Below are 20,981 nucleotides of genomic sequence, written 5' to 3'. Positions count from 1 at the left end.
AGAGAGAGAGGAGGGGGGTGAGGGGAGAGGGAGAGAGACAAATACATGGTGGCTGGATGGTCATTTAATGATACTTATGGAGGGCAGAGAGTGGAGAACAAGGACGTGAATGATTAACGCTGAATATTAGGGACTTTGGTGGTGGGGATAATCAAAGGCACACTTAGGTAATGATTGACGCGTTCCACAGGGCGTAGGTCTTTGCAATACTGATGGCATGGGTGCAGGCATGGGTGCCATGTTTACGAAATGTCGGTGACATACATTAAAAACGGCTACATAGGCTGTATACGCTTGTGGTACAATCGTTGCTGCATTGGTTTTTTGTTGTTATCACGATCTTCAGTCATACCGTTTTTTGCGATTGTCAAAGCATTAGGATAAGATCAAGCTTGAATGTAACCGTTACTCTGTCAAAAGGTAAACGAGGTTGCCACCTAGAGGAACATCTCACATTGTTCTGGTGTTTAAAACACCGTACTAGCACTTTCGATATACTAGGTGCAAATGGTTTTACGCATCTATTAGACTGGCCATCATGTCTACGCAGCAGGCGGTGACCCGCCCACCTCAGTCGTAAAAGCGGCGACGTGGCGCCTTCGGACCGTGACCGAACACAACCACCCTCCGAAAGTTAGGCAACCCTAGATGACCACACATGTGACGGATATGCCCGTGATTGCAGACAACACCCGTTCGACAGGATGCTGGACGTGAGCTCAGTGGCCCAGGTCTGTACTGCTTTAAAGCAGCAGTACGGGAGCGAGTCGAACGCCATCGGGTCCCGTTCCTTCGAAAAGCCGTGTGGCTGCATAGAGGGTAGGTGAGGACCTGGTGACCTCTGCCGGTACTGGTTTCTGTGACCCATGGCGTTTGCCTGCCTCCCTGTTACCCTCCTCCTCAGTTTGTGTCGGCCATGAGCTCATAACACACGGTTGGCCGTACGCCATAACGTCCGGCAGTATTGGCGTTGCTCGCGACCTAAGATGTTATCAGCCTTAACGTCATCAATCATGCAGGATGTGATTAGCCCCCTTGATTAACCCAATCATCCCTGACCTACGCCGGGCCTGGAAGTGGTCCATGACCACAGACCGTGTCACCAGTGATTATGTGACCTCTGCCAGTGCCGGGCGTGGCTCCTCTCAGTAACACACATCCTGGTGTCACAGTGACTTCTGGCGTTTTCGCCAGGTACGGTGGGCGCGTTGGCCGGGTTCGCCGCCCTCGGTGGCCTGCTGGCGTTTGCTCTGTCGCAGTCCGCCGCAGCGCTGGCCGCCGCCTCCACAACCGCAGCCACCACCACCGCAGCCACCACAGTCACCACCACCACCGCAGCCACCACAGTCACCACCACCACCGCAGCCACCACAGTCACCACCCCAGGGAAGCAACCACCACCGCCTTTACGGAAAAGCCGTGCCGCTCTTTGGACGGTGAGCAGGGCGGGAGCGGGCCCTAAGCAGCAAGGCCCGGTGAGCGGGCCTAGTGAGCGGTCCTGGTGGAGCAGGTCTCCTCCAGCAGGCCCGGTACAGCAGGTTTTCTCCAGCAGGCCTGGTACAGCAGGTCTCCTCCAATGTGTCTGGTGGGGCAGGTCTCCTTCAGAGGGTCTGGTGGGGCAGGTCTCCTTCAGAGGGTCTGGTAGGGCAGGTCTCCTCCAGAGGGTCTGGTAGGGCAGGTCTTCTCCAGAGGTCTGATGTAGCGGGACTCCTCCAGCAAACCTGGTGGAGAACCACTGCTCAGCATGCCGCTCCTTACCGCCCTGGACTGTCGCTGGGTCTGGGGCGCCGACGGGTTGACTGTCGTGAGGTCTAGGGCGTTGACGGGTGGACCGTCGCAAGGTCTGAAGCGCTGTCGGTTAAACTGTCGCTAGGTCTGGAGCGCTGACAGGTAGACCGTCGACTTTAGCAGCTGTAGTCACAAAATCGCGAAGTAGAAATTGCTAAGGGACGAGCGTAACGTAAGGTGCTCGAACCACGGCCCGTGGTCATTAAGTATTATTCATGCTGACTTTGACCGCGCACGTTTTTCTGTTTTATTACCGACTTTCTCCTAATCTCCTCAGATTCTGACCTGGAGCTGGGGCAGTACTTTACGGCGGACGTAACCAACAGCATTGGTGAGTGACTTTTAGAGCGGGAGATTGCCACCCGTTGTAGCCTATCTGGCAGCTGAACAAAAGGGTGAGATTGCTATTTGTCGTCAACTGTTCGCTGAACAACCATACACCTGAATACAGTGAACTACCATAGTAGTGGGCCCACCCTCACACAAGAGTTCTCGGCGCTATGCGTCTCGTTTCTACCAAACCAAATCAAAAGGCTCGGGAAAAAGTTCTACCAACAATCGCCGTCTCGGGATTTGAGCATATCTCCCTCGTCACCGACCACCTGGCACTGACGCTGCTCGCCGACAGAGATGCTTGAGGTCTGAGTCCGTGCTGCTGCCGCTGCTGTCGAGCACGGCTGACCTGCTCTGGGCCGGTGAGGAATCCTCCTGCCAGCAGTACCGGCTCTGCCAGCTCGGCCAGCTTGCACGTCGCTCCGGTCCACCTTACAGCGTGGCCGTACCCCTAGCCAGGTATGTTGGGGGAGGGCAGGGGGCAAATGAATGGGTATGTTCAACATACCGGGCGGAAGAATGAATGACTGCAGACGGGAGGGCATAACACTGTTGCGTGCAATAGAACTTGCGTATACAGGGAACACCGACGCTTACGTGTTAATCCATCGTGTTCTCCTGAATCGAAATTGATCACGCCTCGTGGTGGACTCAGTCCTTCCTACAGCAGCAAAAGATATAATATAGTCGTTCGAAAGATCCATTATGCCAACGAATCGACTTCAAACGCGGGAGCTGCGAACCATTTGGGCTACAGAACGTAACAGAATCGTCAAGGTGCATTTTTCAGTGATCCGTGCGTGTTTGCAGTTTTCTGCTTCTTTCTGTCCCCAGCCTGCCACTGTCCTCAGAATGTGCAGCGGTGTGCTGACCTCTGTTGACCCTCTTATGACCTTTGGTGCACAGTTGTGGCCTGAGTTGACTGTCCTGTGCTCCATCGTGACGCCGTCTAGACCAGCATGGTTTGCGATGTGCGCACCTGGTGATATCTGGCGACATCTGGTGACATCTGGTGACTGCGCGACATCTGTGACCATGTTCCTCGCTGTTGCAGTCTGCCCCTATCCTGGATCAAGAGCAAGTTCCAGGGCTCCAGGATCACCGACCTGTGCTGGACGATGGCCTCCATGGGCCGGACTACTGACTGTTCGGCCATGTACAAGAGCTGCTGAGCTGACACGAACGCGGCCGCTCACATGCCTACGACTCCATGTGCGCGCAATGATAAGGGCTGTCATTAATGTGGCGCAAAACATCACACAGCGACTTGGAGGGAGCCTGGTTACGTTCTCAGCTACGGAAAGTTTGTACGCTTGGACGAGACACCAGGCGAGGGAGGATGGATAACTTGAGACGAAACGACTGCTGCAACATTGCTGGATGTCGGAGCACACTTTCGCGTGGTGCAAAAGCGCCTGACGATAAGGTTAGGTGGTTGGCTCTCAAGCCCAGTCGTGGGTCATTCCAGTGACCAAATACTCATTTCAGCCGGGTCTCACCAAAAGTCCTACTTTTTTACTACTCGAAGTCATCGAAAGTAGAAGAAGGGTGTCGTTAAAGCATGTCTCTATTCATTTCGCGATAGAAGGTCTCGTAGAGCTGTCTTCCCTTGTCATATTTTTACGCACTTCTTGGTTGCTCAGGTGCTGGATTGTTGTCACTTGTTATTGTTATTCTGTGAAAATGGTTCACTTAATGATTACTGTGTGATGCAAGAATCGCATGCCATGCTAAGTGTTGCTATATGATCCTTTTCGGTGCATTTCTTTTAGATGCATATATATATATATATATATATATATATATATATATATATATATAACTGTACACGTGTGGTTTATATACATGCTATATATATATATGCATATATATATATATATATATATATATATATATATATATATATATATGTAGTTTGTTGCTATTGTTATTTTCTGCAACACGCATGTATATAACATGATATTGTACTTTTACCCCAACTCCAAAACTGATGTGATGCGCAAATGGTAAAATATACGAACACGCAACTTACCGTCCCTATGTAGTATTATCAGAAGCGAAATATGCCAACGATGATGACTAGCGTTCCAAGAGTCACAATGTGCGACCCGAGCGCGCATGCGCCACCAACGGTCGCCATCCGCCAGTTCGTTCCAGCGCCGACATACGAGAGTCCATCTGACGGGTACATCTGGCGGTACATCTGTTTGGAGCCGGTCGCATACAGCTGACAAGGCCTCTGGCCGTCTGATGAAGAAAACTGGCCTTAAAATGACCAAAGAACATCACGCACACTGTAAGGTGCTTTGCAGTCCATCAGGAGCGCGGTGCACGCGGAAGGCTTTCATGGAGCCACTGTTGGGTGAATGGGACCGTACAAGTACACCGTCATCGTTAACACACCCCCAACGCACGGTGCGGAGCTGACATGACGTCAGATGACGTCAGATGATCGCATCTCTTACATCCGGCCACGCCGTCAAAGCCGCAAGTCAGTGTGCTGGATGTACGATGTCATGCACCAGCCAGCGTGTTGTCTGCAGCCCCGACAGAGCGGACGTCAGCCAGTCACGACAGAGCAGACGTCAGCCAGTCACGACAGAGCGGACGTCAGCAAGTCACGACAGAGCGAACGTCAGCCAGCCCCGACAAAGCGGACGTCAGCCAATCCCGGCAAAGCATCCCGACTCTCTCTCTCTCTCTCCCTCTTTTACTTTCTTTCTTTCTCTCTCTCTCTCTCTCTCTCTCTCTCTCTCTCTCTCTCTCTCTCTCTCTCTCTCTCTCTCTCTCTCTCTCTCTCTCTCTCTCTCTCTCTCTCTCTCTCTCTTCTCTCTCTCTCTCTCTCTCTCTCTCTCTCTCTCTCTCTCTCTCTCTCTCTCTCTCTCTCTCTCTCTCTCTCTCTCTCTCTCTCTCTCTCTCTCTCTCTCTCTCTCTCTCTCTCTCTCTCTCTCTCTTTCTCTCTCTCTCTCTCTTGACACAATCTAAAATGCCTGAGGCAGCAGTAGGTGGCAGAGAAAAACCGCAGTAACAAGTGTTGAGAGATTGCGGTAAGAGTGGTCAGCTGCAGCCGAGTCTTCATAATCTAGAGTGCAAATTATGAGTTTGCATGGAGAACTGGGAGACAAATCGCGTTTGTCTCCAAACTCCTAAGATGATTCGGCGTCACGGGAAACAATCGGTGTCTACGTCGACAGATCCCAGGGCGATAGGACAGATCCCAACCGACGCCACTGTACCATGCCTTTGGCCGCCCGCCGGATGGATTCGCCGCTTTTTTAAGCTGTCTGTCATATCTGGCTTCCGGTCGCAGCTGTTCATGAAGTTGAACTTCTGAGAATGGTACGAACGGTACTGTACGACACATATATATATATATATATATATATATATATATACATATATATTTTATGACCTATATATATATATATATATATATATATATATATATAAGCATAAACGGCAACTCCTGGTAACATTCGTGCACAAATTTTCACCCACATCTACGCCAATCACATCCCAGCTGACAGACGGTAACACTTTAAATTCAGATTAAGCACACCTGTCTGTCCGAGGTTTCCTGTCTGACCTGTCTCACTGTCTGACCTGTCTGACTGCCTGACCTGTGCTGTCTGACCTGTCTTCCTGACCTGTCTGTCTGACTGACCTGTCTGTCGAACTAACTTGTCTGTCTGACTGCCCTGTCTGTCTGACTGGCCTGTCCTCTCTGGCCTGTCTCGTCTGACCTGTCTGACGTTTCAAAAGGGGCTCCTCGCGTATTTTCTTTTTGTTTTCTTATTTGGTACAGGCGTAGAATGAGGAGTTGTTGCGGGAAATCATCGCCAAAAACTGAACGGCATGTCAGCTTTCCTGTCAGCCTGCAGACGGCATCCAACTAGTTCCTCTTACAAGACAGCACAGTTGCCTACCTTTACCACGACCAAGTTGTAATGAAATCGTTCGGAGCTGATATTTACCAATCCCGCACGCAATGTTACCTGCGTTACCGCTGACTGTGCGCACCCGGACCCTAGAACCACGTGCACATCGTTATGACCTCTGCTACGTTGGTCATACTGCAACGAAGCCCTGAAGAAGAAATACTATGTATGCTGCAAGTGCAGCCTACAAGCCGGCGCCCATGTCTATTCATTTTTTTCGTTCTAAAATCCAGCTATTTCTGCCCACAGCCTCGTGCATGATTCCAGAAGGATCATACACGAAGTCAGGCTGAGATGAACGCTGCTAGTCAGCGAATGGTTAAAAAACATACGTGCATTCAGCCTTCGCAATGCATTGCATTGCACCGCAATTCAGCCTTTGCATTGCATTTGCATGCAGTGCATTCAGGTGCCTTTCAAACCTACATCACTGGGTATGACATCACATCACATCGTTAAATATTATTGCGTCAAGTCCAGGCAGACACATAACCATTTTTTATGAAGAGAAGATAGGGGCAAACGTTAATTTCTTCCCGAGCTCCTGCAAATTAGGACTGAGCTCCTGCAAAATTGCTCAAAATCTAGCGTACACCTGAGGCGATAAACGCATTCAACGGTCACAAAAAATCAAAACCCTAGAGACAGACCTCATTCTGCGAAGCAGGCTTCCAACGTTACGAAGTGTGGTAGGGTCGGTCTCACTGCTCCCGCCCGAGACATTGGGGGCGAGCACCGAGCCTCTGGTCCGTTATGGCGGTCAAGCTCCACCTCTTCATCTTTATTCCGGCTTCTGGGCTTCCCACAGCGCGGAAAAACCGCCCCCGAACACATTTGTATGGTGGTGCTCCCAGCGCCCAGCTCCCGCTGCTCGACTGCGGGCCGATCCCTGCAGCCACGTTGTCGACAGCGGTCAGATTCGCACTCTCGCTGCCGGGCGACGCGTTCGCGACAGCTTAGCCGCGCTTGCCGCTGAGTCTGCACCGCCCTCCCGCTGTGATATACCGCGCTGGGTATCACGTGAAAGAAACCGCGCTGCCCGGGCGCCGGTGTGTGCATTTCACGCGGAAGCTTGGCAACGGCGTGTGTTTTTCATATGGGAGCATCCTCGCCGTCGTCAGGCACGAGGCGTAGCAGGCGGGCCAAGTGTCTCTTAAGTGTCCCTCAGGTCAGCATTCAGCGCGCGAACTTGGGAGGTGTGGTGTCCCTCAGATGGTATTTGCCGCTGGTGGGTCAATCACTGGCAACGCCGTCATAAACGACGCGCGGTTTGTACTCGCCGAGCTCCCCGTCTTTGCCTGCACTGCTGTGCCCTGCTCTGCCTTGTCTGTCTACCCTGCCCCGCTCTGCCCTGTACTGCCTAACCTGCCCTGCCTGGACGGTGTGCAGGCAGCAGCCGCGGGGACCTCAATCGCCAGAGGACCATCCATGCACCATTCCATCCAAACACGATGCAAACACCGGTCCCATCTTTTAGACGGGTGTTTTACTCAACATGACTATGTATCTTGCACGTATTTGCACGGACAGTGGTGGTCTTGCTTGAAGAGCGTGTTTCACACTTGTACACGGTTTTGGAACTGAAATAGCCATCTTGAAGATCATTCGGTACATCTCTTAGCCCTGTCTTTGTGAAGATTCATTCCTCTCTAGCTTCCGATCTACAACCCTCCGTGGATGCACAACATTTTTGGTGCAGACTATTACAGGATCACCCAGGTAGCCAAGACGCTACAATGACCTCATTCAAATCCTTCCGTCCCGTTGACTGTGTAACGATGAACGTCATGCGAAATATTTGTACCGATTCGTTCATATCTGGCGTTGGTGAGCACGATTTCCAGATATAACGGCCGTCAATTGATTCTTAATCAATGTTATGCACGATACGATGGCTCCAGGGGCGGATCCAGGATTTTGTCAAAGAGGGTGGGGGTGAGGGGGAAGGGCATGCGGCATTGTAGCCTCCCGTAGAGTTTGGGCCCTCTCCCTAACAAATTCACGTATTCAGTTCATTTCGGTTGCGTTTATGGCCTTCTTGGTAGTTGATGTAAGACTTTGTATGGTGCGTTGGTCGTTTCTGTTGTATCGATACAGGAAGTTAACAAAGTTTTACCGTTTCGATCAGTTCAGGCGCCTTCCTGGTCTAGGGGAAAGATGTTGGACTCGTAATCCAGCGGCACGGGGTATGAGCTCCAGAGTGAGCGCATTATTTGATCCGACTGAAATGGAAAAGTTACCTGGCACCTGACTATCGAGGGTCAACCCAGGCCCGGGGCGGCCGTGCTGCAGCATTGCGCGGCACGTAAAAACCTCCGCATTCCTGTCTGACAAAAGCACGGAGGCAAAACTTATCCATTGAGCTGGACGGCACGACTTGGGTGGCGGGTTCAGAGTGCACGCGACAAGGTATGCCTAGCAGGCGCTCTAAACCCGAAGCCATCCGTGCACACCATTCGGAATGAATTTATAGAAATGTTCAATAAACATTCCCAAGATAATCATAACGCTTAAATTATGTAGTCACAAGCACAGTACACATACACCAGTTTTATCCCATCTAATCCCTTCATAAATGGCGTTGGGAACGGCGGCACTACAACGAAAGTTTGTGATTGGCACAGCGGGCTCCATGGGCTAGCTACCGAGAAGCACAATGGTTGAAATTTGAACCAGTGCGTCACTTTCACTATACACCACGTACTACTTCGTTCAACAAAGCTCAAGTATACTTCGAAGAGAGCCACTGGAGTACATGCCGTAGGGGGGAAATCAAAGCCGTCACATATCGATAAGACAATAGTAAGAGCCTAATTCCTCGGAGGGAAACGAGGAGATTGAAGGTATACATTGGTCGATATTTCAGCAACATGCCTTTATCGAAACAACAGCAGAAGTAAACTGTAAACTGCGTGCCGATGATCATACTCGATTTTCAGGTATTTTTAAAGCAGCAAGTCACAGTTTTTACAGGACACTAACATTCAGGGGAATAAAGAAAGAAGGATTGCCAGCCATACACAGTGCATAGCCAGCCATAGCCATACAGTGCATACCTAGGAATTGGAATGCATGGAAATACCTATGCATGCAAACGAATTCAAGCAGGCATCACATATCGCACATCAGTTATACATGCAAGCAATTTCAATTGAACAGGCATCGCACATTACGCGTTAGGCACCACTTGCACATGTACACGATTTTAAGCTATCAAGCATCACACATCAACGCACATATCACGTTCGCATAATCGTCCATGATGAGCGTTGCACGTTAAGGTTTGGTCGCCGACTTTTTGGAAGAATAGATTCACATATTTTCCTTTCTGGCTGGTCCTGTGCTCTGCAGACGACTTTGAGGTCAAAAAGGGTCCATGCCTCCCTCGATTTAAGCCTGAGCGTGCTTTGTCTAAAAAGGGCCACGGAAAGTGGTATTCTCTGTTTTGTTTAGCGTCTCACAAGTGTTTGTTGTATTTCAAATGTCTAGGGCAATTGGACTCCCCGACAATGACTATGTCGCTCCCATGTTTTCTTCATACAGTGCACACTTGATTTCTTAAACAACGTTTTGCTGCATGCAAACCCTTTGAAACCCGGACTTGCATAACTTACATCTATTGCTTCCCGGGCACTTAGACTTTGAGATGGAAGATTTCACCAGATAAGTTGTTTAACTTTCTGTCGTCCTTTCAAGCAGTGCCTACGCACGGTTTTGATTTTTAAGCATTAGCTTTTACCATTAAGAATCCGTCGTCCGATGCGACGCATTCCCCCTCCTACCACCCATCCTCCCACGCGCTCTAGCCTTTTTACTTCTCCGAACATTCTACCTAAAAGTCGCGGGTTCTATCTTCATAAGTCTGCAGCGCCTATAAGACCAGTGACAGCTGCGCGCGGTGGTCCTACATAAAAAAACTGCGTGTCTTTTAGAGAAAATGCCTCACCAAGTCACTAACGGGTGAACTGTCGCTAGGTCTGCAGTGCTGGCGGGTGAACTGTCGCGAGGTGTGAAGCGCTGATGGTTGGACTGTCGCTAGGTCTGGAGCGGTGACGGAAGGACTGTCGTGAGGTCTGGAGCGCTAACGGATGAACTGTCGCTAGGTCTGCAGCGCTGACGGTAGGACTGTCGCTAGGTCTGGAGCTCTGACGGTAGGACTGTCGCTAAGTCTGCAGCGCTGACGGGTGGGCTGTCGCTATGTCTGGAGCGGTGACGGGTGGACTGTCGCGAGGTCTGGAGCGCTGACGGTAGGACTGTCGCTAAGTCTGCAGCGCTGACGGGTGGGCTGTCGCTATGTCTGGAGCGGTGACGGGTGGACTGTCGCTAGGTATGGAGCGGCGGCTTTTCTATTACCGACTCTGCTCTAATCTTTTCAGATGTTTACCTGGAGCTGAGGCAGTACTTCACGAGGGACATAGCCAACATCCTGGGTGATTGACGTTTTGAGGGAGAGCCCAGCTGTCACATGAACCAAATGGAGAGATTACCGCTTGTTGTCGCCAGCTGTTAGCTAAACAACCATACACCTGGACACAATAAACTACCGTAGTAGTGGACACTCCTCTATGAAAGAGTTCTCGGTGCTATGCGTCTCGTTTCCCAGAAACAAATAAAGAGGCTCGAGATAAAAATGCTATAAAAAATCCTGTGTCTCGGGATTTGAGCCCATCTCCCTCGTCACCGACCACCTGGCACCGCCGCTGCTCCGCCGACAGAGATGCTGAGGTCTGAGTCCGTGCTGCTGCCGCTGCTGTCGAGCACGGCTGACCTGTTCATGGCCAGCGAGGGGTATTCATGCCAGCAGTACCGGCTCTGCCAGCTCGGCCAGCTTGCACGACGCGCCGGTCCACCTTACAGCGTGGCCGTACCCCTAGCCAGGTGTGCTGGGGGAGGGGGGGGGGGGCCAAATGAATGGGCCTTTTCAACATACTGGGCGGGAGAAATAATGACTGCAGACGGGAGGGCATGACACTGTTGCGTGCAATAGAACTTGCGTATACGGGGAACACCGACGCTTACGTGTTAATCCATCGTGTTCTCCTGAATCGAAATTGATCACACCTCGTGGTGGACTCAGTCCTTCCTGCAGCAGCAAAAGATACAATATAGTCGTCCGAATAATGCATTATGCCAACGAATCGACTTTAAACGCGGGAGCTGCCAACCATTTGGGCTACAGAACGTAACAGAATCGTCAAGGTGCATTCCTTAGTGACCCGTGTGTGTTTGCAGCTTTCTGCTTCTTTCCGTCTCCAGCCTGCCATTGTCCTCAGAATGTGCGGCGTTGTGCTGACCTCTGTTGCCCCTCTTGTGGCCTTTGGTGAGCAGGATTGACCTCAGTTGACTGTCCCGTGCTCCATCGTGACGCTGTCTAGACCAGCATGGTGTGCCACATGCGCACCTGGTTACAACTAGTGCATTTGGTGACATTTGGTCATTGCGCGACCTCGGTGACGGGCCCCTCACTGCTGCAGCCTGCCGCTATCCCGGATAAAAAGCAAGTTCCAGGGCTCCGGGATCACCGACCTGTGCTGGACGATGGCCTCCATGGGCCGGACTACTGACTGCCCGACCATGTACTGGAGCTGCTGAGCTGGCACGAGCGCGGCCGGCTCGCATGCCTCTAACGCCAAGTGCACGCAATGACAGGGGCTATCATTAATTCGCCGCCAATCATCACACAGTGACTTGCCCAGGACCTGGGTACGTTCTCAGCTATGGAAACTTTGCACACTTGGACGAGACTTGGATACCACTGCCATTGGATGCCGCCTTCGAGTTGGCACGTTCGTCATGTTTGGAGCTGTAGGTACTGCACCTGCATTGCCCAACCGGATGAATTCGCCGCTTTTTAAAGCGGTCTGTTTTATCCGGCTTACGGTCGCAGCTGTTCATAAACTTCGGCTTATCAGAATGGTATACGGTTAAACTTTGACAAGATGAAGAGTAACCCTTTGGTAGCTACCTTACACAAAATTCGGCACATATATACGCCAATCAGACTGAAGCTGAGAGGCGTGGACACGTCAAAGCAAGATTGAGCAGATATGATATGACGTCACGTCACGCAAGAGCGTTTGTGGACCTGTCTGTCTGTCTGACCGGTCCCATCCGACCTCTCTGTCTAACCTATCCGTCTGACCTGTGCTGTCTGACCTATCTGCCCGACCTGTCTTTTCTGTCTGACCTGTCCTGTCTGTCTGACTTGTCCTGTCTTTCTGAACTTTCCTTTTCGACCTGTCTGTCTGAACTGTCTTGTGTGACCTGCGTTCCAAAAGTGGCTTTAGGCCATTTTTTGGTTTTTTATTTCCTAAGAACAGACGTAGAATAAGAAGATGCTGACGGACATCATTACTAAAAACTGCAAGGTATATCAGCCTGTAGACGGCATCCAACTAGTTGTTAATGCAATATTTCGCGAGTGTCCAGCAAGGCCATGACAAATTTGCCAAAAGATCCATCGCAACTTATCTTTACCAATGCAGCATGCAATTTGAACTGCATTACCACTGGCTGTGCGTACCAGGGGCCCTAGAAATACGAGCGCACCGCTATGACTGCTGCTGCCTTGATCCCGATGTAACAACGCCATTGAGAACAATTAATATGCCTGCTGCACATGGAAGCTGCATGACGACGCTCGTGTCCATTCAGTTTCCTTCTTTCTAAAATTCAGCTGGCCCTGTCCGCTGCTAAGCTTCCAGAAGTATCATGCACAAAGCCACGGTGGGGATAGATGCTGTTATCAAGGAAATGGTTGAAAAACATCAGTGCGCTGCGAGCTTGGTGCGAGCTCTTCCCCAGGACATCGAGCGGGACTCAGGCGGCTACGACCTGACTGGCACCGGCTACAGCGGCTCCAGCTACGGTGAGCGGCGCCGCCGAGGAAGGGTCTCGGTGTGACTACCGACGACGGACGCCCATTTGTGACGTGATGCTGAGGTGCACCAAACACTTGCCGTCATACACTGCGCTCCTGCTGTGATGCACCGCCCTCCTGCTGTGATGCACCGCGCTCCTGCTGTGATGCACCGCCCTCCCGCCGGGATGCACCGCCCTCCCGCTGTGATGCACCGCCCTCCCGCCGGGATGCACCGCGCTCCCGCTGTGATGCACCGCCCGCCCACTGTGATGCACCGCGCTCCTGCTGTGATGCACCGCCCTCCCGCCGGGATGCACCGCCCTCCCGCTGTGATGCACCGCCCGCCCACTGTGATGCACCGCCCTCCTGCTGTGATGCATCGCCCTCCCGCCGGGATGCACCGCCCTCCCGCTGTGATGCACCGCCCGCCCACTGTGATGCACCGCGCTCCTGCTGTGATGCACCGCCCTCCCGCCGTGATGCACCGCGCTCCTGCTGTGATTCACCGCCCTCCCGCTGTGATGCACCGCCCTGCTGCTGTGATGCACCGCCCTCCCGCTGTGATGCACCGCCCTGCTGCTGTGATGCACCGCCCTCCCGCTGTGATGCGCCGCCCGCCCACTGTGATGCACCGCGCTCCTGCTGTGATGCACCGCTCGCCCACTGTGATGCATCGCCCGCCCACTGTGATGCACCGCCCGCCCACTGTGATGCACCGCGCTCCTGCTGTGATGCACCGCCCTCCCGCTGTGATGCACCGCGCTCCTGCTGTGATGCACCGCCCGCCCACTGTGATGCACCGCCCTCCTGCTGTGATGCACCGCCCGCCCACTGTGATGCACCGCGCTCCTGCTGTGATGCACCGCCCCGCCCACTGTGATGCACCGCCCGCCCACTGTGATGCACCGCCCGCCCACTGTGATGCACCGCCCGCCCACTGTGATGCACCGCGCTCCTGCTGTGATGCACCGCCCTCCCGCTGTGATGCACCGCCCGCCCACTGTGATGCACCGCCCTCCCGCTGTGATGCACCGCCCGCCCACTGTGATGCACCGCCCTCCCGCCGTGATGCACCGCGCTCCTGCCGTGATGCACCGCGCTCCTGCTGTGATGCACCGCCCTCCTGCTGTGATGCATCGCCCTCCCGCCGGGATGCACCGCCCTCCCGTTGTGATGCACCGCCCGCCCACTGTGACGCACCGCGCTCCTGCTGTGATGCACCGCCCTCCCGCTGTGATGCACGGCCCGCCCACTGTGATGCACCGCCCTCCCGCTGTGATGCACCGCCCGCCCACTGTGATGCACCGCCCTCCCGCCGTGATGCACCGCCCTCCCGCTGTGATGCACCGCGCTCCTGCTGTGATGCACCGCGCTCCTGCTGTGATGCACCGCGCTCCTGCTGTGATGCACCGCCCTCCCGCCGTGATGCACCGCGCTCCTGCTGTGATGCACCGCGCTCCTGCTGTGATGCACCGCCCTCCCGCTGTGATGCACCGCCCTCCTGCTGCGATGCATCGCGCTGGGGGTTGATTGAGCTAGCGAAGTTGGCCTAACGGGCCTCAAATCCAGACATCTTCCCAGGTTTTGTTTACTTGAATTTGTGTCCACAATTCTGATACAAAAATTATGTGATCGGTTCCAAAACTTTTATTGATGCTAAGAAAATACATCTCAGATGAGGCCGATTTGAAAAATGTTGATAGGTAATAATAATGGCATGTGCAGTGTGCCACCAGTTGGCACACTTGCTGCATTTCATGGACTCAGTATTCCCCTCTGTGCACATAAGCATTTGGGAGAGGAATGCAGAAGAGCATTGCGAGGGCTCAAGTCAGCACTGGGGGCTCAGGCCCTCCGGAAGTGTACAAAAGACCACCCCATGCGGCAATGGGCAGGGTTCAAGCGAGACGAGACACAGACGAGAGTGCGCACACATTCGGCACAGACGAAACTTCGGCACAGCCTTCCGCACAGACGAGAGTACGCGCACACTCGGAAGAGGTCAAGGTTGTCGTGACGTACAGCGATGGCCAGTGATTACCCGGCTCATTTGCCTCACGGCTACTACCCGTGCCGTACTATCGTCTCGTCTAAAGAGGCACGCTGGGTCACCACTGTTCAGATTGAAGCATGAAGTGTGTTCTGACAGTACCAAGCTGAGGGTTTGGACGTAAGACCGCGAGCAGTTGGCATGCTCAATCTGATGATAATGATAACAATTTGGGGTTTTAGGGCGCATCGACTGCAGCAGGTCATGCAGCGCCCATAACTATCAATTTATGCAGGGCCGTCAATCAGAAAAGTGCATCAATCAGGTCACCCTATAAAGCCTTGAGAATCAGTCCTAGCATCATGATGAAAAGATTACTGGGAAATCTATAGCGCGAAGAAACTGGAGCACTTTACCAAACTCGACGGCGTTCTAAGAATCCCCTAAAAAGTCACAAAGCGTGCGACTCTAGACGTGGTTTCCGAAAAACTGCGCTCTCGTTGCAGTGAGGTGGCGGCAAGCGACCAGTACGTGATGCACGGTCAGCGGATCAGAGCATCGACCGCAGCATGGTCTGTCGCCAGCCAATGGCAGGTGACGGTGCGGAGCATATGTGTAACCTATGCGTAACCGGCAAAGGGCAACTTCTTCCACCCTATTGTCCCGAAAGCACGACCGCCATAGTCCAATACGGGGCTTCACCGACTGCAGCTTGTTGGTGCTCAGCGAGTTCCAGTGGAACTGCCATCGCTTCTGCATAAACAACGACACTGCGGGTTACATGTCTTGAGCTGGTAGTGGTGTTATAGGAATTCTAGTCCCTGTCGTAGCGCGCTTTGCTGCCGCGTCAGCAAGATCATTTCCGTATATCCCCACGTGACTTGGGATCCAGCATAGAACGACCCTTTTTCCTGCTCGATCCAGTGAGCTAAGACGCAATTGAATGTCCTGGACCAATGGATTCGATTGGGAGAAGCCGCCAACAGCCAGGAGACTGCTCAAGGAGTCGGGAAGAGTCAAATGCAAATTGCTTCTGTCCACTTCGAAGAAACAGAGATCCTTGCTGGTGGCTATAAGCTCGGAGGTGAAGACCGACGGGTGTGAAGACAGTGTGAATGACCGTGTTGTGGATCCACACACAAAAGCGCACCCTACACCTGCGTCCATTTTTGAACCATCCGAATAAGTTGTCATGTACCCGTCAAAAGAAGCGATGTGTTCTAAGGCTGCCCTTTAAGCCCCGTCATGAGAACGCGTTGCTTTTGCATGTTTAATAACGAAACATCCACTTCTGGCGATGCTAGCTCCCATGGAGCAGTCTTCATGGGTTTAGGTCTGATGACACGTCGTAGGTTCAGGCCGCTCGCGTCTAAAAGTTTTCTCATTCGTGGCTGCCGACGCCCACTCATGCTGACACCAGAAGGAAATTACTTCATAAGGTAATTACCAAACAAAATAGAAAAAACAAATCCCAAAATAAAACAGAAACAGAAGCATCACTAGCAGTGATTTACACTCGCATTGGGATTAAACAATGACAACTTGTGTTGTGATCTAATCAAAAAATGATACCATTGATATTTTGTGTTGTGCACACTAGACACTGTTTATTATTTGTAACTAGACATGGAGTCATATACAAAAATTAACAATAAATTCGAAATTGCCATGAATTTACTGTTGTTATTATTATCGTTGTACATATATATATATATATATATATATATATATATATTGTTATTGTTCTGGTAAAAATGGATATGATGAATCACCAAGCACTTGTGTAAAACTGATGCAATGACTATGCACACCAGGTAAATATAGGTCAAAAATCCGGCATCAGGATACTCAACATTCCTCGACAAGTTTCGGTATGACATTCATAACAACATATTAGTTTTCACAGCATACCGTACGTCGATATATATCAGCTGCCAAAAAACTGGCGATTGTTACGTTGCGCATGTCAAACAGTTCACCAAACTTATCATTTGCCCATGAACAAGACACAAAGAACCTGAGCATTTCCACTTACCCTGCACCATACACACCTGTCACCACGAAAATGGCGGCTGGCATCACCGTTCGTGCATTTAGAGGTCTTCCTGAAGTGTGGTTCCCAAATGGAAACATATGTTGCTGTCGTCACACATCGAGTCCATGACGCCATCAAACAATGACGCAATGGGACGCATTTTTAAAACTCCAAAATTTTGTTACTTTACGTTTTTGAACCTTGAAAGCTTCCCAATAGTTGCAAGTAAACCTTTAGCATTTTAGCATTAGCAAGTAAACATTTAGCATAACAGGTAAACCTTTAGCATAATCATTGACAAATCTCTTAAGTTTACAAGCCACACTAATTTTGTTGCAAGCATAGTAAGTAGAAATATTGGAATAATAAGTAGGGTTAGGTACTTTATTGATAAAACAACGTCACATCTACTCTATAACACCTTGATTCTTCCTTACCTAAATTACTGCTGCTTGGTTTGGGGCATAAATTATGCTTCTCAACTAGATCGATTGGTAATTTTGCAAAAAAGGGCTGTGCGTCTTATAGAAAATGTGCATCCTCCGCAAAGCTCAGAGCCAATCTTTAAACGATACAAAATTTTGAAACTATCGGATTTTGCTAAGTCTCAAATATTAATTGCGATGCACAAATTTTTAACTTCACAGCTCCCTGCATCATTCGATTTAATTTACAATCTCTACGAATCCAATGACATGGATATGAGGCGAGCAAAACATTTAGAACAACCTTTCTCTTATCGTAATTATAGACTATTTACAGCATCCTGCCTTGGCCCTAAGCTGTGGAACGACATTATGGTTCCATATTTTCCAAGAATAGCTGATATCCCTGTATCGAAAACCATCGTTAAGAACATCATCCGCAAGCATTTCGTGAACACATATTAACGTAACAAACATATTTGAAGACATTGCCATCCTTGTGCTGTACATATCCAACGCACTTCATATTTGACCTCCTTCATGTTTCATAATCAATTTCTGATATAAAGTCATGCACATATACCCAAATTAATGGCGCTGGCTCCGGGAGTTCTCCCAGCAACAAGCTCTGCTTAGCTGGGTGGACTCCCTGGAAATCCAGCCCAAAACCCAGCACAAAAATGACCAGGTAATTGCCCCCTCCGACTTGTGACTGTATAACCCTTACTAACACCGGGAATTGAGTGGTTGTAGATTATTGGGCGGTTGTAGCGGGCTGTCATTTGCTGATTTTGGCTAATGACTACTTTGAGCCTTTTCATCTATGATTTTTCCCTCCCTCTCACATAACACAATTCCCTCGGGTCTGCTCCACTTCCTCGCCTGTTTTTTTAAAGTTTGTTTCATCTTCCTAGCTGGGAGTGCCGCGACTTGATTTTGTGTTTTCTGGTGTTAACGTACGGTTTACTGCGTCGCTGGGATTGAGGGAGGGGCACTCCTGGTTACCTGTTCTTGGGTAACGGCGTAGAAAAAAAGCATTATATCCGATGCTTATCTCAAAATCTTCCAATGTGGAACATTCCCTTTAACTACGTTACTGGTAACAGCTTCCGCCTTTGTCCACAAACGCGGCGTGCGAATACGGCAAAGGTAACAACGTCCGCCCTCGTCCACGGACGTGCCGCGCGAGTGTATCACTTGTAGCAACATCCGCCTCTGCAGACAGAGACGGCGTGCAATTACGTCACCGGTAGCAACTCCCGCCTCAGTCCACAGACACGACGTGCAATTACGTCACTGGTAACAACATCCGCCTCTGTCCACAGACACGGCGTGCAATTGCATCACTTGTAGCAACATCCGCCTCTGTCCACAGACACGGCGTGCAATTACATCACCGGTAGCAACTCCCGCCTCTGTCCACAGACACGGCGTGCAGTTGCATCACTGGTAACAACATCCGCCTCTGTCCACAAACACGGCGTGCAAATACATCACTGGTACCAACATCCGCCTCTGTCCACAGACACGGCGTGCAATTACGTCACTGGTAACAACATTCGCCCCTGTCCGCAGACGTGGGCGTTGCCGATGATAACCGCTGGTTGAGAGTGACGAGACACGTTGGTATGTGGAAAGATGCCGAAGCGCGGGTCGCCACGGCAAAGAGAATTAATTCCACTGATTCTTAGAAGAGCTGTGATCCCTTTCTGCCAGAGCACGTGATAACATATGTTGTATAGAAACAAAACGTCAGACTGAGCAAACGGTGCCTTGATAGATGCTGTTTTGAACCAAGCGAGAAGATGCTAGTGTCAGTGAAGAGTTCCAGTTTGGCTGGAATATGGCGAGCTGGTTAATTATGGCACGAGGGCGTTGAAAATGTCGCATATTTTGCGATATCATGTGGCCTTTAGGGTCATATGCAAGGTCAAAGGACGGGAACCTCCATATCATCTAAAGTTACCAGCTAATTTCGGTCTTTTAGGTACCAGAATAATCCCTAGCACATGAATAAGTGCCCATTAAAAAGCCCTGGCATCTCAATGTGATCATTCACGGTCAAATACACGCTCAGAGGACGGGGAGCTCCATACTATCAAAAAATTACCAGCCAACTTCTCGAGCATCAGAAAATTCAACAGCTCAGAAACAAGCGCCAGTTAAAAATTCCTGAAGCCCGAGGCCACTCTTCAATGGGAATTCACGCTAACATGGCGAGGAACACCATGCCTACCAGAGAAATACCGACCGATTTCGGATTTTTTACTATCAGGAACATAACTAGCATCCATTAAGTAGTTCTGACTTCTTAAAATTACTTGCCAAAGTGAAACTGAGGCTTAAATGACAGGAAACTCCAATCGCCAAAAAACTAACGGTAGATTCCAAATTTTCATGCAAGTGAATACTTATCACAGAAGAAAATACTGTCCGCCAAAAACTGAAAAGCTCAATGCCACTTTTCAAAGTCAAATTCACGCTCAAAGGACTGGGAACTCTACATGACCAAAACATGACCGGTCGATTTCGGAATTTTAGTATCAAAATAACATTTTTAACACATGAACTAGCGCCCGTCAAAATGTCCTGAGCTCTCAAGATCACATTTCAATGTAAACGTCACGCTCAAAGTACATGTCACCGAAATAACTTCGACGTTTTCCACTTTTCAAGCATCAAAACATTTACAAGCGCAAGAGCTAGCGTCTGTCAAACCGTCCTGACCACTCAAGGCCACATTTCAAAGTCAGATTCACGCTTAAAGGGTGGGGGAACACAATATCAGCAAAGAACTACCGGCCGATTTCCAATTTTCAAGCACCAGAGCATTCGCCATTAAGGGAACTGGCTTCCCTCCAAAGCTTCTGAAACTCAATATCTTTTTGACGGACGCTAGTGCTTGTGCTTGTGAATATTCTAATGCTTAAAAACTTGCAATCGGCCAGAATTTTTGGTGATATGGAGTCCCCCGTCCTTCAACCTTGCATTTGACCAGGAAAGGTGACCTTGAGCCGTCAGAACTTTTTGACGGACGCTAGTTCATGCGCTAAGTGTTATTTCGGCACTTATAGATCTGATATCAGCTGGTTATTTGTTAATCATATGTAGTCAACAAATAACCAGCTGATCTCAGACATTCCTTGGTGACTGTTTTACCTGAACATGATCATGCACACATCAGACATCTGAATTCCAAATTTATGTGCGCATTAGTGCCAAACTGACTTTGTCGATGAAGAACATTCAACTAAAAAGGAAACAACGAGGACGAATGTTTGTGTATCCACATCATACGTCTGCAAAAAACTTAGCTGCAGAGAGTTTTCTAGACAAGCTTCATCCTTGGCAAACGAACAAACGGTCTTATCCATAGGAACGTTTACGATGCAAACAGTATCGTGCTGCATTTTTTCAGGCTTCTGTTTTGCCAATTAAGTTTTTTACGTAACGATATTTCGCATTACGGAACTGATACCGTACGCAACCTATCTTAACGAATTTTCCGTGTGCAAACTTATAACTTGCAAGCAGTTGTCACTCGGCCTTTTTTCTACGTACTTTTGTCCGTGAGCAGAAACAACACCCCTCGGGTGTCATCTGGTGGTTG

Source organism: Pollicipes pollicipes, unplaced genomic scaffold (genome assembly GCF_011947565.3).
Source record: "Pollicipes pollicipes isolate AB1234 unplaced genomic scaffold, Ppol_2.1 Scaffold_6052;HRSCAF=7182_pilon_pilon_pilon, whole genome shotgun sequence".
Classification (NCBI taxonomy): Eukaryota; Metazoa; Arthropoda; class Thecostraca; order Pollicipedomorpha; family Pollicipedidae; genus Pollicipes; species Pollicipes pollicipes.
Note: the sequence above shows the minus strand (reverse complement) of the source record.